The sequence below is a fragment of the Danio aesculapii genome, chromosome 16 (genome assembly GCF_903798145.1).
Source record: "Danio aesculapii chromosome 16, fDanAes4.1, whole genome shotgun sequence".
NCBI classification, from domain to species: domain Eukaryota; kingdom Metazoa; phylum Chordata; class Actinopteri; order Cypriniformes; family Danionidae; genus Danio; species Danio aesculapii.
The window spans coordinates 37118643-37132550 of record NC_079450.1 but is presented as its reverse complement, the minus strand read 5'-3'; the positions used below and the strand labels follow the sequence as shown (position 1 = coordinate 37132550).

At 35.0% G+C, this 13908-nt stretch overlaps 1 long non-coding RNA gene across 1 annotated transcript; it reads right to left on the bottom strand.

Annotated features, from left to right (window-relative positions):
- Positions 1–3670: 3670 nt before the first annotated feature.
- LOC130243422 (uncharacterized) lies at positions 3671–7657 on the bottom strand. The gene is made up of 2 exons (XR_008839132.1): positions 7493–7657; positions 3671–5110 (listed from the first exon to the last, which is right to left on the bottom strand). It is a non-coding gene; the product is annotated as an uncharacterized LOC130243422 (long non-coding RNA).
- Positions 7658–13908: the final 6251 nt, after the last annotated feature.

The following is a 13908-nucleotide window of genomic DNA, read 5'->3' as shown; positions in this document are numbered from 1 at the left end:
TTCATGTGTATCATTCTTTTGACCAATTTTAAGAACAAATACACAAATATGCCAACGTTACCAAAGATTTCTTTTGCATCTATACATTTGTAAAAGTCACCGAAACTCTGTTGGTCTGTGGAAACAGATACAGTTGTGCAGGGAGGGCTGACAGTCTCAGTTTTCCTCTTTTGTCACTTGTGACCTTGTAAAAGTAGACAGTTTGTTGACGTGTTTCTTTGATGACACTATAGACCAGGAGTTTTCAACCTTTTAGGACATGCCCCCCTCCACCATACCATAATTATGCTATGACATACACACATACACTCTCCGGCCACTTTATTAGGTACACCTGTCCAGCTGCTAACTAAAGCTAATTTCTAATCAGCCAATCACATGGCAGCAACTCAGTGCATTTAGGCATGTAGACATGGTCAAGACGATCTGTTGGAGTTCAAACAGCTCTGAATGAGTTCAAACATCTGAGTTCAGACATCAGAATGGGGAAGAAAGATGATTTTCTGACTTTGTAAGGAATTATTTGAACATGGCATGGTTGTTGGTGTAACATCATCATCAACCGCCAAAGTTTAGTTCCAATACTCAAAAACGCAGGACGTGTGAAATAATCTGGATGCATTCTTGATATCAAAGATGCGTTGGTGCAGACTTGCACAGTACTGAACAAAGAAGGTTGGAGGTGCAGCATTTTTAGTTAAAGTTTAGAGATATAACTTGATTGTCTTAGGAGTTTTATAAATGAGATGGTGAATGTAAACATTAACATGAAATTCGTAATAAAAGTATAAACACATTAAGGGTGTTTATTTACTGAAATCTGTTTATTTGTATTGTGCAATGTATATTTGAAGCCTTTTTTGCATGTTATATACACAGTGCTTCCCACACATGCACTATAAAAATGGCTGTGATTTCAACGGTAAAAATCCGTAACCTGGTTAACAGTGTTTCCTTAATATACACGGCGAATAACCGTAAATTGACTTTCCCAGAATTCCCTGCAGGGCACATCACTTTTTATGCTTTTTGTTGACATTACTGTGGATCTTTTTAGATGTTTCCCTATCAGTTATGCACATTAGAGATTTATGTTACATCTAATGTTGATAAACAATGTTTATTTCATGACTTTAATTTTATGCATGTTACCATACTGGTGTTTAGTATTCTCTTTAGTACATATGGGAAAATTTGTATGTGATGAGCGATGGTTCATTATGTAACTTAATCATTACCACCTGCATATGGCTTTGTTAATGTGTCTTTCTTAGAAACAAAATATGTGTAGATGTTGGTAATTCAAAATACAGACACATTACCTCTATAAATTAATGAAATACGGTATATTACTGAAAAATTTGAAATTTTACGGTAAAATACTGGCAACCACAGCTGCCGCTTTTTACTGTAAATTTTACGGATTAGTTTTTACAGTGTAGACTTTACTTGGGCGGGCCGCCAGGTAAATTAACGGCTGCCTAAATATATTAAGTGACTCTTTACTGTATTATTATCACCCTTTTACACTTTTTTTTGTATCTGCCCACTATAACCAAACATCCGCAATCGATTATGTAGTGGAAAATCTTCTCTCCTTTACCCATTTTGTACTGTGTTGCAGTGTGAGAACTGTCACCACTCCCACAGACAGTCTCTCGTGCTCTGCAGATCCACAGAGATGCACTTTTTTTGCATCCAGCTGGGGTTTCTAAATCTACTAAAATGTCCGGGATTTAATCTTTAATCTAAACGACTCAGAAAAAACTTTACTTTATACTGAATACTTTACTGAATACTCGAAGTGGATAAAATGACATCTAAATTGGTTGCAAAATATTTGTACAGCATTAGAAATGGTTAATCAACTCATTTGCCTTATTGAAATGATCTACACGTATTATTCCTGTAATTATTATAATTATTTGAGATATTATTCTTTTTTCCTGTCATTTATTTCTCATTTGATATACATTTTATTCATTTGATGATGTCAATATATTACATATTGTATACATCTAAGATGCTTTGGCAATACTGTACAAAATGTCATGCCAATAAAGCAATCTGAACTTGAATGCGAGATGGAGAGAAGCAGATTTCACCTGTCAGTGGGTGCACATGGCTCTGGAAGAGCATAAAATAAGCAAAATAGTGGATTTTTTTTTACTTTTTTAACTTTAACCCATTGAAAATGAAGAGTTTATCTAAATTAATTATGTTTTGTTTGTCACATATAGTTATTTAATATAACTATTTATGTGATGTGGATAAAACGTGTTTCAACGCATCGACCACCGCAAGTATATTTCAAACCTATGGGAAGCACTGAGATATATATATATATATATATATATATATATATATATATATATATATATATATATATATATATATATATATATATATATATATATATCATAATATACCTGATAAAAGTCTTGTCGATCACAGTTGTAAGAGCAACAAATAATAACTTGACTTCTAGTTGATCATTTGGAAAAGTGGCAGAAGGTAGATTTTTCTTATGAATCATCTGTTTAAGTGCATGGACCCACATGGGCCCAAGATTCTCACAGAAATCAGTCAAGTATGATGAACGAAAAAAACATGGTTTGGGATACATTCAGTATGGGGGTTGTGTGAGAGATCTGCAGAGTAGATGGTAACATCGACAGCCTGAGGTATCAAGACATTTGAGCTGCGCATTACATTACAAACCACAGGAGAGGGCAAATTCTTCAGCAGGATAATGCTCCTTCTCATTCTTCAGCCTCCACATCAAAGTTCCTGAAAGCAAAGAAGGTCAAGGTGCTCCAAGATTGGCCAGCCCAGTCATCAGATATAAACATTATTGAGCATGTCTGGGGTAAGATTAAGGTAAACTATGCCTCTGTGTACCAAACACTTCTCCATCTGAAAGCAGATGCTGGAGATTTACAGCTGATTACAGAGCCAACTTTACTGACAAAACGGGCTTAAATACGAGCTTCGATCAATCATGCAGCCCTACCTAGCTTACATAATTCAGTAAAATCTTTCAGTTAGGATGGTGTATACAGTATGTAAGTAAATGAGAATGTAGTGTGATGGCTTAGCTTGTTTCTGAGAGCACATGTTGGGTTCCAAAAACAACTAACTGTAAATCCTCATCCAGTGTCAATAATTCAGACTTCCTAGTTTTTCATGATTTTTTTCTTGCCATAAAAATGACTGATTATTGTGGCGGTAATTCCCAAAAAGTAGTGGAAAATTTTGCGATTAAAAATATATATAAATAAAAAAAAGATTAATTATATATATATATATATATATATATATATATATATATATATATATATATATATATATAGATAGATAGATAGATAGATAGATAGATAGATAGATAGATAGATAGATAGATAGATAGATAGATAGATAGATAGATAGATAGATAGATAGATAAGTAAATTATATATATAGATAAATGAAAAAAGATTAATTAAATATATATAATGAATCTTTTTTATTTATATATTTTTAATCACTAAATTATATTTATAAAATTATATTTATAAAATTATATATATATACATACATACATACATACATACATACATACATACATACAGTTGAAGTCCTCTTGAATTATTCTTACTTTAACTGTGTGTAATCTTTATGTCACAAATCATAAAAGTAAAGCTCCTTTATTTTGGTCTCTTGCCAAGACGAGATCTAAAGCAGATAAAAAAACAGTAGGGATTAAGCCAAAGGAAGGTTGTATAACAAATTTTTACCCACGATCTTACTTTCTCTTTCTCAGATTTCACTTCCCGGAGCATCTGACATAACGTATCTCACACATACTGTAGGACATGTGTTAGGGATTCCCCTACCGTAATACACCAAAAACACCGATTGCCGTAAAACTCGTCAATGGCAGGGAAGTGTTTTCTCTCGTCAATGGCAAGGAAAAAGTTAAATAAAATCATTTATCGATTTGATGGCCATCATAATACCTGTCATACATGTAAAGCACAAATAATGTCCTTCAAATCAGTCACATCCAGCAAACGTCATCCTTAAACCAATCTCCATTATTGTAAGCTGCATTCTGTCTCTTCCATTGCTCCGTTTGTTAGATGTTTGCTTCCACTTTCTTTTGCAGTCTGAAGTGCATCAAATGCACGAAACACCTAATTCACGCCATGTCATTCACTCGATTTGTGCCACAGGATGTCTAATCGCATCTTTGCTATGACTTCACATGTAAATTACTTGCACTTGACGCATCTGCTTACCGTATAGGCTGCAAAACAACTTCCCTTCACTTTCAAGTAATAAATATAATTAGATTATATGGTTTGGAATTGGATGTTTTATGAGATTATTAACATTTTTTTCGAGATTCTTTTGCATTTAAATTAATAATTTTGCAGGATTGCAAAAAAAACGTCTTTTTGTTGATTTTGTGTTGGATTCAGAGATCGCAAAATCGCGGAAAACTAGGGGGTCTGATAATTACTCCAATGTACACCACAGGTTGAAACCCCCTGCTATAGACTGTCCTTGGTGAAACAACTATTCCAGAAAGCAGTTTAGACAAAACACTGTGACTGTTTTCAGGCTGTTTAACTTTTATGTGCATTAAACTAGTCTTTTTTTAATCCACATTAGCTGCCAGACAGATGCAGTTAGTCAGGACAGCTGTCATACAGATGGACATTTCCCTCTCAACGTTATAAAGGAGTTAATATTGTAAGTGCCGTATTGGACTCTAAAGCAATACTTCCAGTATATATTTTTAGCTCCAATCACAGGTTAGTGTTCATCATATAGTTGCATTCTTTCTTAAAAAAATCAATGTGAAATTGTGTTTCACTAGAATTAGGATTTCTCTGAAAAATACATTGTTTGTCATTTACTGAAATGTGATTAAAATCATTCAGAGGTCTGGTTTGCTACATCGCCTTCGTTCAGTCTTGCGAGTCCCAGTTTCCCAGGTTTGTTGGGATAATCAGTCTATAACAGTTCAATCTCAGGCTACCAATCCTAATCGTGCAATCTTGGCAGAGAGGAAGGAGTGGAGGATAAAAACAATAGGCTTAGGACAGGAGTGCAGGTCCAGTTGCTGTGAATAAGAAAAAAAAAGACAGAATTAAGAAATGAAGGGAAGTTCCTGATGTGACAAACACATGTTGAGAACAACAGTCACGATTCGTCAGGTCTCCTCAGGGAATTTCCAGAGATGGACCATCTATTAGAACAGACATGCATCATTTCCTGTTGTGAACAATTACATATAGGGAAGGGTGATCACTATTAGGTGGCCTAAAATCATTTTTTTTTTTCACGTTTGACTCTGACAATCAAGGTTGTGCAGTACACTTTCTTTTCCTTTTACACAATTTAACAACCATTACCCAAAGCAGATTATTTAGATAACAGTATTACTGTTGTTTATTATGCAAATAAACTTAAGATTCAGCAAGGATGCAATAATGGCTAGTTTCCACTGAGTGGTCAGTACGGTTCAATTTGGTACGCTTTTATGGACGTTTCCACAATCAAAAGGTACCTAAAAGCGAACCATACCATGCCACTTTTTGGGTACCCTTTGCAAAGGGTACCTAGCACAACAAAAGGGTAACAGAAGGCGGAACAAGACGCTCAACTGAACGCTATTGGTTTAGAGAGATAGGTCACTCACTCATGGACAAGCAGGAGAATGAAAACAAAGGAACCGCCATGTTTTAAATACAGTACAGCCGAGACATTACACAATAATAATATTTACATATAATAATGAGCCATGGTCAACCAGAGGCTAAACAAATCTTGTCGTCGTCTTGATGAACAGCCACAAAACCCAGAAGAGCAGAATCTACCCTGTGACCCGTAGCTGTTTACAAGGCTGTCTAAAGCGCGAGCGGTTTCGCCTTTTCGCTTGCACTTGCCGCACGTCTATTTTTGAAATAACAAACTTCTTAAGCTGATGATTATAACATGCGCATGATTATTGAAGTGCTTCTGACATCCGATCCTTTCAGAAATGGACAAACATGAGAGTGAAGCACGAAAAAACAAAGTAGAAGTCCAAAAAAACAAAGGAGCAAATGATTCTTTCAGCAACCTAAAACCTGAACAATCTGCCATGTTGAACTATATTATCACCTTTTGGACTCTTATGAACTCGGAATGACGCAATACTTTTTAACAGAGGTTACATGTGCTGGTGAAGATTAAAGATACAGATGAGATGTTTGCTCTGACTGTGGGCTACATTTCGTGTTGTTTTTGAACCCAAATAAGGACTAAATGTATGCTGTGTGTAGTTTATCTGTAATTGGTAACATATCGGAGACTGTAAGGGTCTGTACGCGTTCATATACTTTGCATTTATTTATTTATTTTATATAATTGCAGACGTTACAGTGGGCTATTTCATTTGAGTTAGCCTTGTATCTTAGCTTATATCATTGATCTGCAGCTTTAACCAAATCATGTTCACAGAAAGGTTAGTAATGAACATTTATACACAAGTATATGTGTATAAAGCATCTGTTTTGTGAGGAGTGCTTTTCATATGATATGTGAACGACCCATACTGCTTAACTTTGACATTTCCTAGAGCGAGAATAAAGATGACTGAAACTTTCTGTCATACACCATGCCCACCAAAGGAGTACCATTGGTACCCTTTTGGCAGTAGAAACGCAAGCCTGATAAAGGTGACCCATACCGAACCAGTCAGTGGAAACGGGCCATAAAATTGATATAAAAGTCCACATTAAGGGCATAAAATACACGTAACACAACATGACTGTTCAGAAATCATTCTAATAGGCTAATCTGGTGCTTAAGAAAACAAATATCACTATAAGCGGGAACATTTTTAGTACTACTTAGTAGTTAAAAGTAAAACAATTATTTAGTTTTTAAATACAATATTTTATTTATGTAATTATGTTAAATAATGTAATTAACTTATGTTAATCAATGTATTATTGCTGAATAATGTATTGACTTTAATGTATTATTTTAATTTAATTCTGAGCAGAAATGTTTATGTAAATGTATATTTCAATTAGCATGAAAAATGCCAGACAGAGGCATCCATAAACATAGACTAATTATTCAAATAACATCATTTCTTTAGAACAAAACTCGGAAACACTTTATTTTGATGGTCCATTTGAGTATTAGTAGACTGTCTGCTTAATATCTGTTGATACTGCTTCTTCACCAGGACATTTAACTGACTATAAGAAACTTTGCAAGTACATGTCAATTTACACTAACCCTAACCCCAACCTTACAGTCTACTTATAATCTGAGGAGAATAAGTTGGCATGTAGATGCACTGTAACTTAAATTCAACAAATGGACCATCAAACATATAGTGTCACCCAAAATTCAGTAAGTAGCCTTTTTATTTAAAATCAAACATTAAATATACTAAATCCCCTCCTGTCTGCACCTATGGAGATTGGAGATCTCAATGGTTACTTACAATTTCACCCTCGTTCCCGCCGAAATCCAGGTAGAGGATCCGTACGCCATCCTCCTGCAGACATCCTGAGCCTTTCGAACGGGTAGCTGAAGAGCGGCTCAGCTCTAGAACATTCCCCCTTCTGCCACCACTGAGAAACCTCGCGCATAGTGAATGACCAGCCGACAGTCCTGACCCTGATACATGCAGCCTGGCCAAACAGAAAAATACAGAAGATATTTTAATCTTTTTAAATTGTATTAAGTTATCAGATATTCTTCAGATAAGATTTCGGGATCTTTTGTTATCGCACAGGTTAGTTATTAGTTTTTAACACATTTACATTTTAGATTTATTGCTCAACCTCTAAAATCACTACTAATTTAAGAACGGTTAATTTTTTTTTGCATATTTTCGAAGGAATATTATTTTTTGTTCTGTACTTTTGTGTATTTACTTTTAATATTATTTTTTTATTATTTATTTTTAAGTGTTTTATATAGTACTTTTAGTACAAATGAACAAAGGTTTTAATTATGTATTCAACATAGCTAAAAAAATATATATAGAATTATTCAGTATTTTAATAATATAATAAAATAATGATCAACTTATCAGTATCAGCCCAGTAATGTAATGTTTTGATGGATGTGTGGAAAATTTGCTAAATGTTTTCCTTCTGAAAATAGCAGGCCCGACTGTTTAATTCAGGGTTCATATGGTCATGGAAAACCTGGAAAAGTCATGTAATATTGACATTGCATTTTCCAGGCCTGGAAAGTTTTGGAAAAAAACAGGAAAAAACCCAGAAAGTTTTGGAAAAGTCATGGAAACTAGTTTAACAAATATCTGTATACTTGAATTAGATCTGCGCGATATTGGAAAAATCTGACATTACCATATTTTGTATTTCTGTGATATACATTGCGATGTGAATACAATTTTTCCACATGATTTAACAGGTTCATTGGATTGATTGGGGGATTTTGTAGATGAGTGAATCTCGAATAAATATATAACAAATAAATTACAAGCATAGATAAATAAAATATAGTAAAGATAACAATGAATAATAGTTTTCAGGTATTCACTATTCAGGTACAGATATTGAATAATCACAACACTGCTTAGTCTTCATTGTATATTATTCAATCTTTATCAAAGTTACAAAAATGCCTGTGTTTATTAAATGTTTTGTGTTTATTAAAAAACAAAAGAACTTATAAATGTTTGAAACAAGTGAGAGTGTAATGAAAATGGTAAGTAATTTTTGTGTGAACTATATCTTTAAAGGTGCATGCAGATGATACACTTTTACTCCATTATGATAACTCTATATAAACTATAATCCCAATATTGCATATACTGTGATGTAAACTATTGCAGATGCACACATTGCGATATCGACGCTGAACGATATATTGTGCAGCCCTAACTTGAATAAAGGTTAGTTGTCGTCTTTTCTGTCCTTGGCCAGAAACTTGCTCTTGCATTATTAGTGCTGTTTAAGTATTATCAAAATCAATTTTACATAGATATAAAAAACAATTTAAACAAAATAGATTGTTGTGTCTTCTATGATATGCTGTAATAAATTTGAACGTCATTGTTTTTCTTATTATTTACCATGTATATGTAGATGTTACATGAAACATTACATCATGAAAATGTTCTGAAAGTTCTGGAAAAGTCTTTGAAAATCATGGAATTTTAGTAGTAAAATGTGTATGAACCCTGTTAATACATTGCAACTTGACAAATTATGGCCAAGAAACTGATTTCAGTGATAAGAGAGACATAAATCGAGTAAGAATAAAATTGGTTGCCAGGGACAGCAGTCATTATACTGAAATATCTGAGCACTGAATGCAGCATTTCCCCCATCAGAGTCCAGTATTCCAAAGAGCGGTGTAAGAAGTGCTCAGAAATCCACGTAAACCATAAACCTTTTCCTTATTCAGTGAATTCACTCACATGCAGTCATCAGCAAATGTCAAGGCTTTATGTGAGGTCTGTGAGAGCAGTAGTTCAGTGATTTTTGCATGCTTCTCATCCGTTGTTTCAGATGCTGAAGGAGGTTGTTGCTAAAACGCTCAATAAACACGGGATCGGCAGCGAGCACAAGTGCTTTTGAAGCTTGCAGTAAAAGACTGTTTGACATATCAAAGTTTATCTGAAGGTGGGTACGAATCGTTCTTTTTCCTCTCGCACCCTGCTGTCCTGCCTTTAGGACATCTTTGAAGCTCTCAAATGTGCTGCGGTAACGCTGTCGATTGATCATATCTACATCATTTATCCATGACAGGGGAACAAAAACACACTTCAGGAAATGCTTCCCTTTGCTCCCAAAATATGCAGAGAGAAAAAAGAGCATCTTTTGTAATGCTTAACTATGTTTCCCTAAAGTTTATTATTATTTTAACCTATTTCATTGTGCTAATAGCATTAATTAGAGAGAGTTCAAGTTAAAAGTTGGCTTTTTATACCTTTAAGACCTCAGTAAATATTAGGCATGGGCTGGTGTAAGATTTTCAGTTCAATTCATCTTCATTTGTATAGCGCTTTTACAATGTAGATTGTGTCAAAGCAGCTTCACATAGAAGATTATAGTGAATTGAAACAGTGTAGTTCAGTTTTCAGAGTTTCAGTTTAGATTAGTTCTGACAGTATGATAACCTTGGATTCTGATGGTATGATAACCTTGGATAAAAACATCACGGTATTTGATATCTATATAGTAGGTATGTGGCTTTATTCAAAAAAAATTCCAGAGGCAGTTTTAAATGCTCATTTATATTTCCAGAAAATATCCTTAAAGTCAGAAGCTCAGGTTTGACCATATTTGGAATGGTTTTGAATATTAATGAGCTCTGCACTGATGCTCTATACTCATCAGTACTGCTCTCTCTTTCACGCACACATGCAAACACACACACCCACACACACACCACACACACACACACACACACACACACACACAGAGTGTGATGTACTCTGAAATACACACATGTGAAATAATCATACTTTATTTGTCTTGTAAAATCTTTTTAACTGAGGTGAAGTGGGTTGTCTTGAGTACTGTAGGAGTGGTGTGAGATATCTTTATGCCACTAGAGTAGAGATAGCAATGAGCCTTGCATATTAATTATACCGTGTGCAACGCAAGTCAGTGTTTTGTTCCAATTGGCCTTATTTTCATCGGGTTTTAAATGACAACCAGGGAAAATATGGTGTTTGAGACTCTATATTTATTTAGACAGGGCTGTCAAACTCTTACCTGGAAAAAAACCCTTATGCTGCAGTCACCTTTAGACTTTTTTCCCCCATAGACTTCCATTCATACGCACACCAATGCGGCAGACCAGAAACACAAGCTCGTGCAACAAGTTTCGCAGCTCGCTGCGTTGCAAAGTTCAAGCTTGGTGAACTCTGCAAAATCGGATCACTTGACTGCAGGAGACCAATCGAAGATCCAAACATGACCTCTCTGTACAGAAATGTAAAATGGAGCAATCGCTCGCTTTTTAAAATGTCTAATCATCCTTGTTTAATTTTGCCCCTTTTCACAGCGGCCGTACTACAGAATTTCTCACGTACAAACACTAGTGTGACCGCAGCATTACCTGTAGGTTTCAAACAAGCCTGAAGAACTCAATTAGTTTGATCAGGTGTGTTTAATTAGGGTTGGAACTGTGCAGAGCTGCGGCCCTCAAGGAACAGAGTTTGACACCTTTGATTTAGACCATTATATCAATTTATTCATAATTCTAAGATATAATAGGGAGAACTGAATATAATTGAAATTGACAATGTTTGTAGATGTCAGAGTGATCCATGCTGGTCAATTTAATGCATTTCTTGTTGAATACTTACTGATCCCAAACTGTTAAATGGTAGTTTGTTTGTGCGTTTTGTGTGTGTGTGTGTGTGTACAGTGCCCAGAATAAATGAGTGCACCTCTCATAGATCTCTCTTTATTTATTTATTTTTTCTATAGGCTGCTTTAAAAGAAATATTTGTGTATATACGTACATTGAAATAGTCAGTGCCAAGCTAGAGCTAATTTAACTAAGTAAGATCACAATCCAAAAATTTGTACACCCAAATTAATGTTAGGGTAAAAAATATTCATATTATTAATAAAAAGGAAACATCAAGAGAAACTTTTTTTTTTTTATTTGTTTTTATGTTGAAATTTTGTGGTTTTGTAATTTTGTGGTTTGTAATGTCTGTTTTTGTTTTTTTGGAATACTTCATTTGAAATTTTACTTTCTATTCTTACACCCTTTGAACTTCCCGCTCTACCAATGATTAATCATGTTTTTACTGTTTAAATAATGAGAGTTAAATAATGGTTTACACACACACACAGCCATTGTTGGTTTACAAAAAAAGCAAACAACCATAATCCTGTTGCACTACTACACTTGATTTTAGTTTTAATGTTTTAAAAAACACAACAACAAGAAAACATTGTAAATGAGATTTTGAAATATTTTATGGAACACTTCAAAAATAAAGATGATTTGGTATTCAAAAATGTTTTATTTTGAATATTTGTTTAAATAAATTGGTCTTAGACTTTATATTTTCTGTTTTTTTTTCCTCCATAGTATATGTATTAATCCCAGTACTTTTATCATAAACCAGACATTATGGGATGTGTTGAAAAAAATACATTGAGTGTGTTAACTAGTGACATTAGGAGTTAAGAAATACAATCCAATTTTTTTTTTTCTTGGTGGGGGGTGGGGGGGGGGGTGACCAAACTATTATTTACTTAATATAACTGTTATGTTAATAACACTGCTTTGTCTTAAATCCTCCAAAATACATCTATATTCACAGAGAAATTGATCAAATATACATTTTAAAGTGGGTTGTACTCATGTATGCTGTGCACTGTATATATAATTGTGACATGACTTGCACATGTTTGGCCTGTACAATGCCCTTGACCGAGCCGTTATGCCTCAGCAACCTGTGCTTCTTTCACAAACAGGATCTGAAAACCTCACGGGCCTTCATGAGGAAATGAAGAAGGCGGCCTGTAACAATGTCAAACAGGTTAAAACAGAGGTTTTTGGAGATTTATGATACACCTGATCAAAATAAATGACATATAAACCTGTTTTTTGCATACAGGTTATTGACTGGGTTGTGGAGAAATCATCTAAAAGATGAACAGAATCATTTTCTTCAGAACATTGAGGGTAAACCTGGACACAGTCATGATAAGTACATCAACAACAACATGCTGCTACAAAATAAATGAATGAAGCTTTAGGAAAAGTGCTTCTAATGCTTTTATAGGACTTTTATATAGCATTTATCATGGAACAACAGTTCTGTTATTTTATTAATGTCTCTGTGAAATATTTCAATGTATTAAAATGTTATGTTATATGTTTTATGGTTTTCATTTGGAAAGCCTCATCAACTCTCAAAGCGTCCATGCTCTGACAAACAGCCAAATAAGGCTGCACATTTTCTGAGCAATGCTGTTTTGCATGATGAAAATCAGTCAGAGGGCGTTTCTGTCCAGATCACATTTCAGTAATCAGAGTTCACTCAAATCACCACTCGACCGTGAAACAAAGAACATGAAAGTTTCAACACCACATCATTTCCCTTGTGCTTGTGGTTATGTTGTTGTTCCTAATCACACATGAGCTATCAGTGCTGCACAATCTCAGAAGTTTGACCCAAAATTACTGCTACGTTTGGATCAAAAGGTCAGATCGGGCCAAGGTCATGAAGAGTAAGTGCTCCTGGTCTCCCTGCTCAGAGAAGGTTGAGGGTGTCTCTTTGGCAAAGTTGCCGGACACATTCCAGTCCCACACAGGGCCATTGTTCTCACTCCTGGGTGCCCAGAGGGGTGATGGGAAAGGAGGGAGGGGAGTTACACATTACACTGGCTGGCAACCCTGAGAGCCCTCGAAGGCAACATGCAATCTGAACTCACTCGCTATGCTGTTCAATTGGAGAATTTTAGTCTGACGCACTTTTCTACAATGTGTTAAGGTGTCTTACTTTGTTCTCCATTCTGACATTTTGATTTAAAGAGGTTCATTTTATAAAGAATCAGTTTTCTTTGATGTTCTTTAGAAGAGCTTATTGTACTAAAAAAGAAAAGATGACAAGTTTTTTCAGGACTCAAACTTCTTCAACAGGTAAATTTGACTGAAAATTAAGCTGGAAATGAGGAAGTGTGAATACCATTATTCCTAAAGAGTAGAACTAATCATGGGTAAAATACAGAAGTATTTTAGGGCTACTCGCTCTAAGCTATCTGAACCGTGCCCAGGCTCATTTCCTGGTCTTTTGACACGTGTGAGTGCTCCGAATTGGGCCTTGGCGCGGGTTGGAAGAGGTGTCTCTTGTGCCAGAGCACGGTTCAAGTAAGCTCAGTGCAAATCGCGGCTGAGCCCGAAACT